The sequence below is a fragment of the Ailuropoda melanoleuca genome, chromosome X, assembly GCF_002007445.2.
Source record: "Ailuropoda melanoleuca isolate Jingjing chromosome X, ASM200744v2, whole genome shotgun sequence".
NCBI lineage: Eukaryota > Metazoa > Chordata > Mammalia > Carnivora > Ursidae > Ailuropoda > Ailuropoda melanoleuca.
In genome coordinates this window covers 14,024,131-14,041,454 of record NC_048238.1, presented here as the reverse complement: position 1 = coordinate 14,041,454, position 17,324 = coordinate 14,024,131, and the positions used below count along the sequence as shown (strand labels likewise).

At 45.4% G+C, this 17,324-nt stretch overlaps 1 pseudogene; it reads left to right on the top strand.

Annotated features, from left to right (window-relative positions):
- The first annotated feature begins 15,103 nt into the window (after window positions 1–15,103).
- The window catches only part of LOC100469001, a 12,852-nt pseudogene continuing 10,631 nt past the window's right edge, over window positions 15,104–17,324 (top strand).

Here is a 17,324-nt window from a genome sequence, read left to right as displayed (position 1 = left end):
CATCACTGATCATCAGGGAAATACAAATCAAAACTACAATGAAATACCACCTCATACCTGTCAGGATGGCGAAAATTAACAACAAAAGAAACAACAGGTGTTGGCGAGGATGCGGAGAAAGGGGGACCCTGTTACATTGGTGGTGGGAATGCAAACTGGTGCAGTCACTCTGGAGAACAGCATGGGGGTTCCTCAGAAAGTTGAAAACAGAACTACCCTATGACCGAGCAATTGCACTACTAGGTATTTACCCAAAAGATATAAAAATACAGATGCATGGGGCGCCTGGGTGGCACAGCGGTTAAGCGTCTGCCTTCGGCTCAGGGCGTGATCCCGGCGTTATGGGTTCGAGCCCCACATCAGGCTCCTCGGCTATGAGCCTGCTTCTTCCTCTCACTCCCCCTGCTTGTGTTCCCTCTCTCACTGGCTGTCTCTATCTCTGTCGAATAAATAAATAAAATCTTTAAAAACAAATACAGATGCAAAAGGGCACATGCACCCCAGTGTTTATAGCAGCATTATCAACAATAGCCAAACCATGGAGAGAGCCCACATATCCCTCAACTGATGAATGGATAAAGAAGAGGTGGTACATCTATACAGTGGAATATTACTCAGCCATCAAAAAGAATGAAATCCCACCATTTGCAAGGATGTGGATGCAGCTAGAGTGTATTATGCTAAATGAAATAAGTCAGTCAGAGAAAGACAAATACCATATGATCTCACTCATATGTGGAATTTAAGAAAGAAAGCAGGTGAACATATGGCAAGGGTGGGGGGAAGGGAGAGAGGGATATAAACCATAAGAGCCTCTCAATGATAGAGAACAAACTGAGGCTTGAAGGAGGGAGGAGGATGGGGGGATGGGATAGATGGGTGAAGGGCATTAAGGAGGGCAATTTTGTGATGAGCACTGGGTGTTGTGTGTAAGTGATGAATCCTTGAATTCTACTCCAGAAACTGCACTGTATGTTCACTAAATAAAATGTAAATTTAAAAAAAAGATGGCTCTAGTGGGTCTATATACTTAAAATAATACAAAGAAATGACGTCTGTAGTAGATGATGTTGATTCCCTTCTAGCTTCCTTCCCTTGGCTGGCTCACTCAGCCCCGCGCTTCTGCGAGCGCTCGCTGCGAATGCCCACTGCTCACAGCTACAGACTGCTCTTCAGGCTTTCCCAGATTTCACTGGAGCCCCCCAGGAGCTCAAGTCCCCCCAGAAGGGCAGCCCATGGTCAGTGACTCAGTGGAACAGTGCAGAATGCACTCTGTGCTGATATTCACACTCTAGAACTCTCCATGGGATCAGGCTGAGGCCGCCTTCTCCTGAATCCACATGTTTGCTTAGCTCCTTCCCCTGCCCACCCTGCTTCCCCCACACTTCACAGGTCCCTCCTGAGAGCTCTCCCTCACTAAGGCACTGCAGCAAACATGCCTCACTGCAGCTTCTGCTAACGGGAACCTGACCTGTCTGCCTCCATTTTTTTTAATTAATAAAGAATATAAATTTTTCATTTCCCCCCTTGGAACTAACCATCTAAAAACTTCCTTGTTTGAATTAAAGTTCATAGAAATTAGAGGGGCTTGCTCATAACTCACAGGGTTGATCATCATTCCACTCAGTACAGCTAGCCAGCACATTAGTTCTCACTGCTCTAACGTCCTAATTGTGTTAACCAATAATAGTAAAGCATTTCTCTTGCAACCTCAATTGACCATCGGATAAAAAAAGATCCATAAGAATTCTTAATATTGAAATAGAAGTTCATGAGACACATAAAAGCAAAATAAAATGATCATTTCCTTTAGATCAGTATTCAGCTGATCCAAATCTTACGCACACATCAGGATATTAGTGGTACCTGAAAAACTAATGCAAAAGTGAAAGTATTATGATGATTATATACATTTTGCATTTGCATTTTGGGTTAATATAGACTATACACACTGTGAATTGTTATGCTCATAAATTACAGCACCAGAACTTTCCTGTCATACTGTGCCTTAGTCCACTCGGGTTGCCATAACAACATACCATAGACAGGGTGACTTAAACAACAGACACTGATCTCTCACCGTTCTGGAGGCCGGAAGCCTGAGTTCAGGGCACCAGCATAGTTGGGCTCTGGTGAGGGCCCTCTGGCTTGTAGGCTGCCTTCTCCATGGTGTGGAGAGAGGAAGGGCTCTTCCTCTGCTTGGAAAGGCACCAGTCTCATGATAGGCCCCACCCTCATGGCGCCCTCTAGCCCTGATCACTTCCCGAAGGCCCCACCTGCAAATACCACCACACGTTATTTTTTAAAACCCCAAGATGGGTCACATATAAAAAGCAGAAAATGAAAGAATTGTTAACATCATCTCATGAAAATAGTTTTTGTCTCTTTTGATCCCTGAACATAAATTTAAATGACCACTGAACTTGGATATATGTTCAGTCTGTGACCACATACAATATGTGAATTTAAAATCAATCTGTTGACATATTCTAATGTTTCTTACATAAGCAATTTAAGGCCAATAAAATGCATCCCTTGTTAAATAGACAAATACCAAAATTTGTCTTTACAGATTGTGAATACTAGTATACTATTATAGTATATATATACTATATATATATAAATTTAAAATGGATATATATACTATATATATACTATACTATATGTATATATGCTATATATACTATATACTATATATACTATATGTATATATGCTATATATACTCTATATATACTATACATATATACTATACTATATATATGTAATCTACTAAGAAAATTAATTTCTTTGTATAACTTTAATTACTTGTTAATCCAAATTAAATAGTATTTGCTTAAAAGTGGGTTCTTTTTTTATCATTCAAAATACCAAAATGATCAAATGATTTTTTAACATGTTAAGGGATTGAAAAGATGGCATGTCACTTTCAAATGGGTTGACAGTGTCCATAAAATAGAAACGTTAAGACAGTTGATCTCTGGGGTCACATATGATGTGAGTGACTATGCTTCTCACGTCACTGGCTGCACCGGGAGCTCTAGCATGCCAGGGAACGTCACCTGTCATGCACTATATTGGTAGGTAGTTGTGTAATAGTCCTTACCTATTTAAAAACAAGACACTGTCTGCCTCTGCTTTACTCCTTCCTTGTCCAGCTCCAGGGTGACCCCCTCGCTGGTATCCCACAGTCCACGGAGCCCTCCTGGGCCCTAGAACCTGTCTTGTAGTACTTTAGTGTGTCTAAACAAGAAGTATTGGGCTCAATCAAGGAAGAAAGTATGCTAGGATGTGAAATGAACCAGATAATATAAGCCTCTGGACTACAGAAACCCTGAACTGAGTTGATAGATCCTCCAGTCCTAGAGATCTTTTAGAATGTTTCCAAACTCAACATCTTGGTGTGAAATATTCGAATACCTAGAGGGAAGGGACTGAACTAAATGACCCTTTCAATTCCAAGCCTCCATGTTTCCAAACAGTGGTGTTCAATATTCATCCAAGCTGAGCTCGTGCATGCTGCTTTATTGTTTTCAATTTTAAAACACATGAAATACCCATCATAGACTCTGTCTACACCACAAGTACAAAGCAGTGTGTACAACAGAGATAACCAAAGAGAACTGTGTGATCTGGAAGATAAGAGAAGATACCCAAATGGAGTTTCCGTTTGGACCAACAAATTTACAACAGCTTTACAACGACTGTTTTTTTTTCCCCCACCAAAAACAGAGGACCCCCATCTCATTAAATCCCTGAAATCTGTATGACCTTTCTTCCTCCTTAGTCTTGTTCTCCCATTTATGCCAAATGGAGTGGCTAAAACCTAGAACTAATTGACAGGTCTGCCCATGCATGCATCTTCATGGCTCTGCAAAACCCCCTAGAGCAATTCATTGTAAACAGAAGTATAAACCATGTAAAGATAATATTTTAAACAGTATATTGAGTTATAATACCTAACTACTTTATAAGAGCTCTTTATATATCAATGTTGGCATCTATTTATTATGTATATTACAAATAGAGAAAAGCAAATCTTGTTCTATGCTATTGAATTGTGATCTGCTTTGCTGTTTCCTCATGTTGTAAGAACTCCTGTCATGAATTTAAGAAGTTGTCACTGTAAGGAGTTTGACTTGGATGAAGTTGGCCCTCTGTGGTTAGGGTAGCCCCAAAGTGGAGAGCCTGGGGCCCAGAGTTGAGATCCCTGGGCATGGAGCTCTCTCCCAGGGATCTCCATGACTTCCAGCATTCCCTAGGCATTTTCTCACTTCTCTTTTAAGTCGTAATTCCCAGCTTCGCATGTGGCAGTTCTGAAAACAAGCCTCCACGAAAGGGCTTAGCAATTCTGGGCTGAAATGAGCCACCGAGCACTGCTATAGCCAGCACGATGTTTTTCTGGGGGGGAAATGACTCCTACGGCCTTTTCTCCATCACCGTCTAAAATGGTTTCCTGGCAAACACAGCTGGAGGTTGGTCCGTTTTAAATGGCACCAACAAAGAATCCTCCCCAAGTCCCTGGAGTGACTCTTCTGTGGTCTAAGAGGATTCTTAAGGAACAGCTTCCTGGTAACTAGTCTCACATACATTGGCATTACTTATTTTCTTCCAGTGCCTCCAGCCACCTCACAAAACCATTTCTCTGCCTTCAGGGTTCACTTCTGGAGATGAACACATGCTGGTTCTCCCCACAGGACAGTCTCAACCCAACACAATGATGTGCCCCCTCCCCCACAAGCTGCCACTGTTTCTGCATATGTGAATGGAACATTCAATTCACTCAATAAAGCTTCTGATTTTTCTCAAAGCTTTTCTATTAGATGCAGTATGAGAAGTATGAGATTATCTGGGTCCTACCTCATGATTTAATATGGTTCTCAACCTTGGCTGCACGCTGGAATCATCTGGAAAGTTTTTAAAAATATCGATACTCAGGGGGCTCCTGGGTGGCTCAGTTGGTTAAGCCTCTGACTCTTGATTTTTGCTCCAGGCATGATCTCAGGGTTGTGGGTTCGAGCCCTGTGTAGGGCTCCATGCTGGGGTGTTGAGTCTGCTTGTGATTCTCTCTCCCTCTCCCTCTGCTGCTCCCCCACTTCTCTCTCTCTTTCTCTCTACCCCCCCACTCAAAAAATATTGATACTCTGGTCCCCACCAGCAACCCCAGCAAAAATTTCTGGTTTAATTGGTTTAGGGTGCAGCCTGGGCATCAGGATTTTTTAAACTTCTCCGGGGTTTCTAACACACAGCGAAGTTTAAGAATCAACTGGAATTAGAAGACTTGATTTAAATGCAGCCACTAATTAGCTATGCAGCCTTGAGCAAAAGAAATATTCATTTATCCACCAGGTATTCCCTGACAGCTTGCTGTATGCGAGACCGTACTAGGAGCCTAATCTCTCTAGCCTCTAAAATAAGTAAATTGGACTCAACAATTTGCTCACCCACTCAGCAAATCAGTATTGAGTTCCTACGACCTGCCAGGCCCTGTGCTAGGCATAAGATGTGCAGCAGTAAATCAGATGGAGAAACCCCTGCCCTCATGGAGCTGACAATTCAGATGCGGGAGGCACAACCACATACAAGTAGTGAAACGTGAAGAGCAGGGGTGCCTGGCTGGCTCAGTGGGTAAAGCTAATGACTCTTGATCTTGAGGTCATGAGTTCGAGCCCCATGTTGGGTGTAGAGCCTACTTAAAAAAAAAAATTAAAATATTTTTTAAAAAGTGAAGAGCAATGTCACATAAAGGATGGGATGGGATAAAGAGGGGACTGGTAGCCAATGTGGAGGAAGCAGTGGGCATGGAGGAGAAGAGGCAATGGAGAGAGGTCCATGGATTCCAGAAAAAAGTCAAGGTGATCACATCTCAAAGACTTGGTTGTGGATGTGATATAGGGAGAGAAAGAGAAAGAGAGAGAGAGAGAGAGAGAGAAGGAAGAAGGCCAATTCCTAGCTCGCAGGATTGATGAGTCATTCATTGGGGCAAAAGATGTGTGAAAAGAACCTCAGCCCCCCCCCCAGGGTTGTGCGGGTCTAGAGAGGAGGTGGAGGAACCTGGGGCAATGGAACCAAGCCCCTCCCCAGATAGAGACCAAGGCACAGGAGGAACCTCAGCGAAGAAATGCAGTGGCTCTCACAGGTGGTTATTTCAATGCCTGAACTGGGTCTTTGTCTAGCTAAAGGGGAAGCTGCTAAAGAGTCTGTTTCCAGAGGCCCAAAGCTGAACAACTTAAAAGGGAAAAATGGATGGAAGAGCCAGTTGAGATTGTAAACAATGTGAGGTACCACATGCCCTGTGAAAGAGGGGTCTTGCACACCATGGAGGCACTTAGGGAAACAGTTCTCTTCCCCCTTCTGGATGTAGACTGTGTTGGCTCTGAGAATTCATATCTGTCCTTGGGAGATTCCTGTAAGTGTGTGTGTGTAGGGGGGGCACACATGTGTGCAGGGGAGAAAGAGAGAGACTGAGAGACCCACAGCTACCTTTGGACAATGTGACGTCAGCAGGCAGGTCTGGAGAGACAGTGGGCAAACCAGCACCCCTGGGAGGCTGCAGAGGTACGTGTTGACTAATGCACACTGGGGGAAAGGTCCTGCTGAAGGAAAGGGTGTATCCTGGGGCGAGAACAGCTCTAGTGGGTGAACATTTCAAAAGGGAGATGCAGAGGTGGAAGAAGGAGGAGATTCCAGGAGAGGAGAAGACTTGAGGGCAGGGGACAAGGACAGGAACTGGAGTGTGCCTCTAAGAGCCCCCTGTGAACACCTAAACTCCTCAGGGTCCTGAGGTTTCACAGCCTTTTCTTCACATGTGGTTTTTCTCCCTTTGATGCTCCTCAAACTTGAGCACAGACGGTCAGACCCACATAACTGTCTGGTTGTGTTAGGGAGGAAAGTGAGACAGGGGACTCCCAATTACCCTGGAAAGCTCTCCGAGAGCTTTCCAGAGGGAACAGCAACTTAAAGAAGGGAAGGTCCCCTCCACAGAGTTCCCGACCTCCACCCACAGGGAAGTTTGTAGCGCCCCCTGGTGGAGTCGGGAGTAACACATGACTCGGAGAAGCAGAGTGACGCAGGTGGACAAGTTGAGACTGGACTGGGGGCCCGATCTGTCCCTTTCCCAAATACCGTGGGGAAGCAATCCTTAAGAGTGAGATGGAAACTTCCATTTGATTTACAGAAGCAAAACACCAGGCGCAGTGCCTGGTTCAGAGTTGGCACTCAGTAATTGGAAGCCATTACCATGATTATGATGATTATGATTATTGAGATTCAGTTGCTATAGATATCCTGTGGCCTCAAACGATCTGAGAATGGTTCACAGAGTAAGAAGCCCCGTAGGCTCAGAGCAAGTCGACTGTAATGCGGAGGGGTTTGAGGGCATAGTCGGTAATCCAGCCCTGAATCGATCCTCACCCTTTATTCCTAGCAAGTATATGTTGGCCAACTGCCGCGCGTGTGCGTCACACTTAGCCCAGGAGACTGAGGATTTCTCGGGGCTGTGCTTCTTGCTTCAAAAAGGTTCATCCCTTTCACCGTAACCCCTTTGCTGCTGTTTCCCAAAGGGCCACCAGTTGCTTGAAAGGTCCATGATGAGTCATGCTGGAGACCTGAGGAGGCCAAAAGACACTGCAGGAGGAGAGAGAAAAATCAGAGCCGAGAAGAGAGAAAGATAGGCCCAGTCAAGGCCCCAACAGGAAACAGATGGCACATTCAAATGAGGATGACTTTGAGAGGGCTCTTTTACAAAGGGACCCTTTACACAATGGCAGCGGGCGGGGACATGCAGGAACTCTGGGCCAGCAGAGGTAGAGCTGCTACCACCCCCGGGCCTGCCTTCGGGGATGAGGGGAGAGAGAGGTTATCAGAAATAGAGAGCCATATAGGCTTCCTTGAAAGAAGCGATGATCTTAGGTCAAGGGACAGAGTCATCCCAAAGAGGGAACTAAGCAGAGTAAACACCTGGAACTCACGTCCTCCAATCCTCTGACCTACTTCCAGAGCTCTGCACAGTTTGGACCCAAGTGGAAACCTGTCGATAAGGGAACCCTGTTGACATAATCCACATAGATCAAGCACCCAGGCCACAGAGCAGGCTGCAGAACAGGGCGGAAGGGCAAATCGAAGATACCTGGAACAGTCGAGGAGGACATCTACGGATCGGTATTGGTGTTTTTGCATTCGCATGTTTGTTTCTTTTCCAGAATACAAGACCACAGGCCCATCCGCAGCAGGATAGGCTGAGCATCATTATCTCGGAAATAATGGATGGGTTTATATTTACCAACCAAACTCTCTCTTTGCTCTTGGAGCGAAAGACAAGGCTCTGTTTGGAAACAGTCGCGCCCAGGAGTAGGAGTAGGAAGAGAAAATTCCAGCAAAGGGATTGCTTTCCCTGCAGCTACTGACAGGACCACAGGGCACTACAGAAGGCATCGTGAGGGGACAGGAATAGGTGCCAGAGGTAGGAGTGGAGGAGAGGAGAAGGGCTCGGAAAGGAAACCAAACATTTGGCAGAGAATAGCATGCAGTAAAAAGTGACTATCCGAAGTATAGTCAGGGTCCTTAATAAAAAGCTCTGGCCCAGAAAGCTGGGGCAAGGTTGAGCGTGGGTCATGGCGTGCAGGTGAGACATCCCATTTCTCATAGACCTATGTTCTATTTCCTTCTCATTTCACCCAACGTCCTCCTGGAAGTCCTACAGATATTCCCCTATGACCATGCGCGCGTGTGTTTTCGCTTGTCACAAAATGATCAGCATTGAATGAAATGCTTCTATTTTGGGGGCATTACCATCTCTAAAACAAGACGCAGAAAAGCAGAGAGAGGCAGTTAGGGGCTGCATTTAATCTTCTCTAATATCGCAGTGGGAAGGAAACTGGGGAATGAAAACATAGTCATTTAGAAAATGGTTGATGAGTCACTGATTGGCATCGGGTGGAGAAAAGGAGAAGTCATTACACATTCAGAGTATGCCTGGTCTTTAAAAATAGGCTCCTCACTCTGCTGGAGGGGGCATCGGGGTTTAGAGCCGGAGAGGGTGGCCGAGGGCAAGGGCTGGGACAGAAACTGCCCTGGCAGGCAGAGCGCTCCTCCTCCACCAGATGCCCCTCAGCCCTTGAAAAGCCTCCAGCTTCGAGACGCAGAAAGACAGCGTCACGCCTCCTTGTTCCTCCACTACCTCTTTCTTGAGGCCTTAATAATACTTTTGGGGAAACTTCAGCTTCAGGGGAACCAGGCCAAGTAGAAGAGACAGCACTTTGTGCGACCATAATTTTGCCGTCACCCGCAGAGCTCCCTTTCCAGGCCCGGGACGACCCCGCTCTCTCTTGGTCTCCCTGCTTTCGACCTCCTTGTTTATTCGTTGTTCTACATTTCAGTTGGTGGGAGTGGAGGGATTAGAATCTGTCAGATTAGAACATGGTGTAATGTTTGCTGGAGGAGGGAAATTAAAGTCTCGGGTAAGCAGAGGTTTGGAGATTGCCTGGGAATTTTCTTGCTGCCCGTGTTATAGAAAAACAAAAGAAAACAAAATAGAAATGCCGCCCACTAAGGACTTTACCTTTGCCGGATAGTTCTTGGGCCTTGACGTGCAGATCTGGGCCATGGGTGAGGCACTGAGCCAAAAAGAACTTGATTGCTTTAGAGAGAGGAGGGGGGCAGAGAAAAGAACAGATCTAGAGGGTAAAGGATGGCAAAGGCCAGGTCAGGCTGAGTTGGAGAAAAAGCCTGGGGACTTTTCAAGAGCCAGCAGGAAGAAGAGGGGCAACTGCTGGTTTGTGATGAATTGGGGTTTGGGGGAAAGGATGTGTGGGAGAGGAACTCGGTTGTGTGTTATGAATGGGATGGCTTCTTGATATGTTGTCAATTCCACAGGAAAAATTCTGAATAGTTTTTCAATTACTTTGAATTGTTGGAGTGGTGTTTCTTCTGAATGCAGCACTGAGCTGAGGCGACCACAGGGTGGCCTGGATTTATGCAGGTTACGAACGTGAAATACATCCCACCCATGCGTGTGCGTGTGCGTACCCCTCACGTACAACTTTCACAACAAACCCACAACTTTCTTACATTACATTTTGCCTTGTCACTTGCTTAGTGAGTTGTCCTTGCCCATGCTAGGATCAATTTACCTACCCTAAGTAGAGACAAAAGAGAGAAGTCTGATGCTGGGTCTAGGTTCAGAAAAGTAGGCAGATCTACAAGACCCAGATGTATCTCAGCTTGGAATTCTATCCTGAACATGCAACTTGGGATATCCGGAAACTTCCCACTTTCGGTCTCTAGCTTCTTCAAGAAAATGTTAAGGTGCTAGAGGTAAAAGAGACTCAGTGGCCTGTGGACTGTTGAGGAATGTTCCCATTTTTCTGAGAGCCTGCAACTGTAGTTATTTCTCATACAACGTTGTTTTAAACATCACTGTATGCACAATGTACACTTTCACTCTTACACATTTATTCTTTATCAGCATTAATAATTTGCATTTTCACTTTTGTTTTGGTCCCCCAACATCCTGAAAATGATTTTTAGGCACATACTCACCTTTAGTCCAACCAAGATGCAAGTCCTCTAGGAAAAAAAAAAGTAAAGCAATATACTTAAAGAATTATGCATTGAAATCCGGCAGGTTTTATTCTGGGATTGTAAAATCTCAACAGATGTCTCAGAGGCATTTGATAAGGCATAATGCCCATTCCTGATAAGAATTCTTAGTTAACTAAGAATATAAGGACACTTCCTTAACAAGACAAAGAGTATCTCCCATTAGCCAACAGTCAACTTCAGGTTTCATGTTACCAAACCACAAAAGAGCTTGTAGCATTTCCATTAAAGTAAAAAAGAAACAGAGAATTCCTGATCTCACCACTGTGGTTCCATTCTTCGTTGCTGTTGTTGTCATCCCACTCTTGTTCAACACTGCCCTGTAGGTTCTAGTCACTATGATGAGATGTTAAATAGCAATAAGCAGAAAAACTTACCAGTGCTCCCAGATGATTTACTTGTTTGCCTGGAGAAACCAAAAGAATCTAATGAAAAACCAATGGGCCAAATAATCCAATTCATTAAGGTGGGCCAGTTAGAAAACGAACACACAAAACTCATATCATCTTTTCTAGAAATTAGCAATCCAGTTAGAAAAACAGTGGGGAAAGATCGTATTTTTTAATAGTAATATGTTTTTTAAAAGTTAGCTGCAATATGGACGAAGCACTCCGCTGCATGTTCATTTGTGACTCCCAGCAACAGTGACAATCACTTTATTGAGATGTTCCAAGTGCTGTGCTGAGACCCAACTTCCCCAAGTGTATATTCTAAAGAAAAAAAAAATCAGCCCTTCCAACTCATGATTTCACAATATCCCTGCTTAGGAGGAGACCTTAAAGTAAATGTGTTTCAGCTCCTGAATGTGGGGGCAGGGGGTAGTTAATGTGGGGGCGATGGACATAGGCTACGGAAGGCTGTGTGCTGGGCTGGTTCCCTTTGCCCATCCCCACCCAGCCACTCTCTGCTCCCCCTCCCCGGGGAGGCTGGTCTTCAGGGGTCACAGGGTGGGCTCCCTTGCTTCTGGCTGAGCACAGCCAATGGGGAGCCCCAGTAGAAGATGGGGGGCGGGAGGAGAGTGAGGCAGGGGTGCTTGCTCAGTTTTCTGCACAGTTGCTGGGCCAAGGTCTTGCTGCCTTCTCTAAACAGCTCCCCACTTGTGCCCACACTCTCTTCTCTTGCCCCCTTCAGGCCTGGCATGATAACAGCTCCCCACGAGATCGCTGGCCTTGGGTCCGGCACCACCCCTCAGCTGGTTTCCTTGAGCCTTCCTCACACTTTTGTAACAGATCCCTTTACTGAACTTTCCTCTCAGTGACCCTGACTGCTGAGTTGATGGGGGAATGGCTCAAATTTGGGAAGCCGGCCTTTGCTATTAGGTCTTCACGACAACCTTTTCAAATGAGTATCAGTAGCCCCACTTGACACGGGAGAAAAGTGCAGCTGAGGGGTGCACATACCTCAGCCAGTGTCACCCACTGTCCCACAGCGGGGTGGACCCGTGGGCGGCCCGCTGCTCGAACACTTGGCCAGGCAGCCTCTCCCGTAAACCCGAAGCTGCATCCCCCTTGCTGCTGACCCGCCACCTCCGTGTAGTTCCCCCAAGTAACATACAATCGTAACGCTGGCCCCCTGTGATCTAACCCCTCAGGTTTCTTTTCTTCAGGCCAAATGCTCCAGAAGGCCCTGCTCTGAGGGAGTGCTTGCTTAGGCATCCTTGAATGTCAAATCTCTTCACCCAGCTACGGCTAGGCTACGGCTACGTAGTGGTTTGGGGACTCAGGGAAGAAAGGGAGCCCTCTATTAATCTTTAAGCAGAATCGACCCTGCTGTGTCCCAGTTGAGGTGATAAAAATAAAGCATAATAAGCCCACACCCACCGAAGAACGGCAGAGTCCTGAGGTGATTCCAGTGCTTCCGAACCACAGGAGGCCCCATAAGATCTTAGCCAACTAATAATGACTCGTGTCGTTCTCTGGCCTTCTCTGGATTTTAAAGGTTTCATAAATGACACAATACTTTATAAAATTGTTTTTCTGGGGGAGGACAAGGACTACATTTTACTCTTTAGGTTGATGGAGGAGATAAAAAATTTTAAATAATTTGATGAGGCTCATTTAACTTTTTACTGAGGAAAATCTGAGTGATCGTAATGATTTATTTAATGTTTCCTTTTTGCTTTCTTTCTGAGCGGACAACTATTCTTATACACTCCAATATTTAATTGTTTTTTAAATAAAAATTATCTTTTCAGTATTTAATAACAGTGACATAAATTCAAACCCTCGGGTGGTCCTTGGAAGGAAGTCTAGCCTTGTGAGTAAGAGCTTGAACTGTGGCATCAGCAACCCTGAGACTGACTTCCCAGCTGTGTTATCTTAGGCAAGTTTCCTAACCTCTCTGTGTCGCAGGTTCCTTGAGTATAAAATGAGACGAATGATGGGTACTCACTTCGCAGGGTTCAGGGGAGAAGTAAATGAGCTGATTCATGTAAAACTTTAAACATGGTACTGAACACAGAGTAAACACTCACTAATTGCCAATTACTATTATTACTCTGTTGAAGCTTCTATGACAGGCACTGAGGAGGGTCAAAGAGGAAAGAATCTCCGCACGCGAATGCATTATAATTTTATAGAGAAAAATGAGCACCCACAACTATAATACAAGTTGGAACTAGCGGATGGTGTCATAGAAGCACAGAGTGTGACCGCAGTACGGAGGGTGGAGAAACTAGTGCCCTTCGAACTGACCCTGCAGATGGTGGGGACTGTGATGGCTAGACTAAAAGGGAAGGGCCTGCCAGGCAGAGCAAACACTGGGGACAAAGGCCCACGGGAAAGGGGACCGATGTTATGCTCAGGGGACAGTGAACGTTGATGCTCAGCTGGAGCACAACATGCCTAAGAGATGAGGGGAGACCAAGGCCCTGGCGGAGAGGACAGGGACGGGAGGGACAGGAGGAGACAGGGCAGAAGACAGGAGGCAGGTGGGTGAGCGTGTGGGCGATGAAAGAAACCGAAGCCCGGAACACAAGAAGAACTGGAACGGAGTCTGAACCCCGGGTGTCCTACCCTGACTTTCTATTCATTGGGCCACGAGAACTCTGGCTTCAGTTTCTTTATTTTGGAATGGGGGGCACCGGACCAGACCATGGCTGAGATCCGTTCCGAATGTAGCACTGTAAGATACACGCCTGATGATAAAGGAATTCACCCTCTAGGCAAACTCACAAGGGTTTGTTCTCACTTTCATATTTCCCTTCTCTCTTTCTCAGACTCTGGCTCTTCTTTCTCTCTGACTGATCTTCCACGTAGCTCGACATATGTCAGGCTGTCAACATACGGCATATTTTGCAAACAGATAAACAGTGGCCCATATGCATCCATATATTCCTGGCATGCGGATGCCCCAGCTTGGCTTTGTCAGCCTCAGCAGAAAGCATTTGGAAAGTCTCTCTCAGAAATTCCAGAACGCGCGAGCCGCCCGTGTAGCCTCTGACAAGTGGTTAAAATAAGTTGTTCCATGTCTTCTCTGGTGCAAAAGCCAGAACACTGCCTCCCTGCCCTTTCAATTCAAAAGCATTTAATACCAAAGGCTTGGTCCTCTCTCTCAACTCCTTGGGATGTTCTGACCAGGGGTCAAACTGCCCATTAAAGGTTCTTTTCTGTTTCCATTTGGCAGTGATTCATTACGGCCTCTGCACCAGAGGAGCAACCCTACTAGGACCTGGGAAGGCTGTACTCTGAGACTCTTGGGTCTATTTTGTCCACTTACAAGTAAAAATAAGTTCGCGTAGCTGGCTCTGTAAATGTCCACCCCTGTCCTTCAACACTCGCCATCTGTCCCTGCATGCCTGCCTCAGCGCCTGAAACCTGCAGCTGTCTGTCTGTGAGCCTTCTCTGCTCATGCACACAGTAGGCCCAAGGCGCTCCTGTACTTGCTGTCCCCAACATCCCTCAGCCAAGGACTGATGGGAAAGAGTGGGTAAATGCCCCGGCACTCTCACCCTCCGTGGATCCCAGAGTTGCCTCTGAGAAATGGGCACGATGGTGTATCCTCCTTGGCTTCCTGGCTTTTCCTGTCTCACGCCCACCACCAGTGGCCACCCTTGGGTCAGCGTCTTCTTCTGAGGGGATCCAAATTAAGACAATCTGTAATTCCAGTTTGGGAAAAAGGTGATCAAGGATAACACAGGATCTCCTCAACCTCGGACTTTTGACTGGGGCCCGGGAGGCAACCTGCGGTTGAAAAATGCTCCTAAATGCCACCAAAAGCTGCAATAGGTACCAGGTTTTTGGAAATACTCTGCCCAAATTCTACCTGGTTACTTGGTCTGGTCAGAAGCTGTCCTGGCAGCTGAGCGGCCTTGTCCTGCTCTGGCCCATGTGAAAACAGGCGTTGGCAGAGCAAGCGAGAGAGTTAGATTCTGCCACGTTTTCTACTCCTGTGTGGCTTCCTGCCTCCTCCCTCTTGAGATCAAGTTTTGTTCCTTTTCCTTGTAGCGATTAAAATGTACCCAAACAATAAGGTGAAGGAAAATAGCAATCAAGGAAGAAAGTGGACATGACGGGTCGGTTGTTCTAATACTCACTGGAAGTTCGATGTGTACTAAATCTGAGTTAACATTTAACCGCTAAAACTTCAGGAGTCAAAGGTCATTCAACAAAGGTAACTCCAGACAGAAAGTTTAAAAAGTATCTCTATGCTATTGCCTTTTAACAAGCTACTGCAAAGCTTTCAGGGAAATACCACAGGCAAAATTTGATTTGTTATGAGCTGAATATGGGGAGGAAGAAATCAAGAGTTTGAGAAGTGAGTGAGGCCCATTACATCTCAGCCCTTAATCCAATCAATAAGCTCTAGGCCAGTGCTGTCCAACAGAACTTCCTGTGATGATGGAATGTTCTAGAACTACACCGTCCGATACAGTAGCCACTAGCCACATATGGGTATTAAGTACTCGAAATGTGGGTATTGCATTCAATTTGTATTATGGTTATTGAAGTAATTCATTTATTGCATTATTATATGTGTTGTACAATAGAGTTTTATCTTGTATTATGATTGTAATAATGGCTATTCCAGTCCCAGCTGTTCCCCAACCCCCCATCCCCTTCTCTTTCCTCTCCTCAGTGAAGCCCTGGCTTGAGCTCATTTTTCTGCCTTTGACCCAAGTGCTTCCTTCAGGATTGGTTTTCTGTTCTTGCCCTCCAGACCTGCTCATTGTCTACCACCTCCCAGACTTTGGAGACTCTCGGTGGGCTTGCCGTCATGAGGGAAGTATAACAGAGTTGTCCATCTCCAATGTAAGCTCCTCTTTGACCTCTTTCTACTGACTCAATCTGGGGAGCAGAGACACCAAGGAAAATATGGTGACTTGCCTCAAACCTTATACCGCCTACATAGTATGTCCTTCCCTTCATACGTAGGCTTGCTCTGAATTTGTGGTGAGAACCTGACAAACTGTGCCTTGTGGCACAGTGAGGCAGATGCTGGCATAGGTCCGCACGTACCCCCTTAGAGCCCTTCACCACCTTCACAAACACCAGTCAGCACCCTCACCACACCCAGCTGGCACCTCTATCTCTTTGTTGTACGACAATCCACAGGCTGCTAGAACCCACTTTGTCCATGCAAGGACAGCCTGAAGTGCCTAGAATCTATGCCACAGTGGGTCTCGATCCGCTGATCGTCATGGGGGGTGATGTCTGGAAATACTCCAGCTCCCTTTTCCCCTGGTGAAGACTTACACTATGCCCAGAGCAGGACTGAGCCCAAGCCACCCTCTTGGGGACTTGGCTTGATACGTTGGCCTCCTTGGTTCTTCCCTTTCCAGTCGCATTTCCTTTCTGGTTTTTATGAACCCTCATCTCAGAGTCTACTACCAGGAATCCAACCTAAAACAAGTACTGCTTTAAATGAAAAAACCAAACCCTAAAATTCAGTGAAGTTTTTTGTTTTTTGTTTGTTTGGGGTTTTGTTTTGTTTTGTTTCGTTTTTATTTTTCTTTTTCTAATCTCATTTTTTTTAAAAAAAAGCTTGTTTAGGGGCTGGGTGAAACAGGTGACGGGGATGAAGGAGGGCACTTGTGATGAGCACTGGGTGATGTAGGTCAGTGATGAATCACTACATTGTATGCCTGAAACTAATATTACACTGTATGTTAACTCACTGCAATTAAAATAAAAACTAAAAAAAAAAAGCTTGTTTTTAGTGGGGTCAGTAGGTAGAAATGTTTTCCAATTGAATGTTTAAAAAGTATTTTGACCTCTCCCTTTTCATGGTCACAACCAGCACCAATGAAATTGGAAGGATTATTAGAAACTTTTATCAGCAGCTTTATGCCAATAAATTAAAAAATCTGGAAGAGACGGAGGACTTCCTGGAAACCTATAAACTACCAAGACTGAAACAGGAAGAAATTGATTTTCTAAATAGGCCAATTAATTATGAAGAGATTGAAACAGTGATAAAAAACCTTCCAAAAAACAAAACTCCAGGCCTGGATGGTTTTCCTGGGGAATTCTACCAAACATTCAAAGAAGAAATAATACCTATTCTCCTAAAGCTATTTCAAAAAATAGAAACAGAAGGAAAGCTACCAAACTCATTCTATGAAGCCAATATTACCTTGATCCCCAAACCAGGCAAAGACCCCATCAAAAAGGAGAATTACAGACCGATTTCCCTAACGAATATGGGCGCCAAAATTCTCAACAAGATCCTGGCTAATAGAATCCAACAGTACATTAAAAGGATTAACCATCATGACCAAGTGGGATTT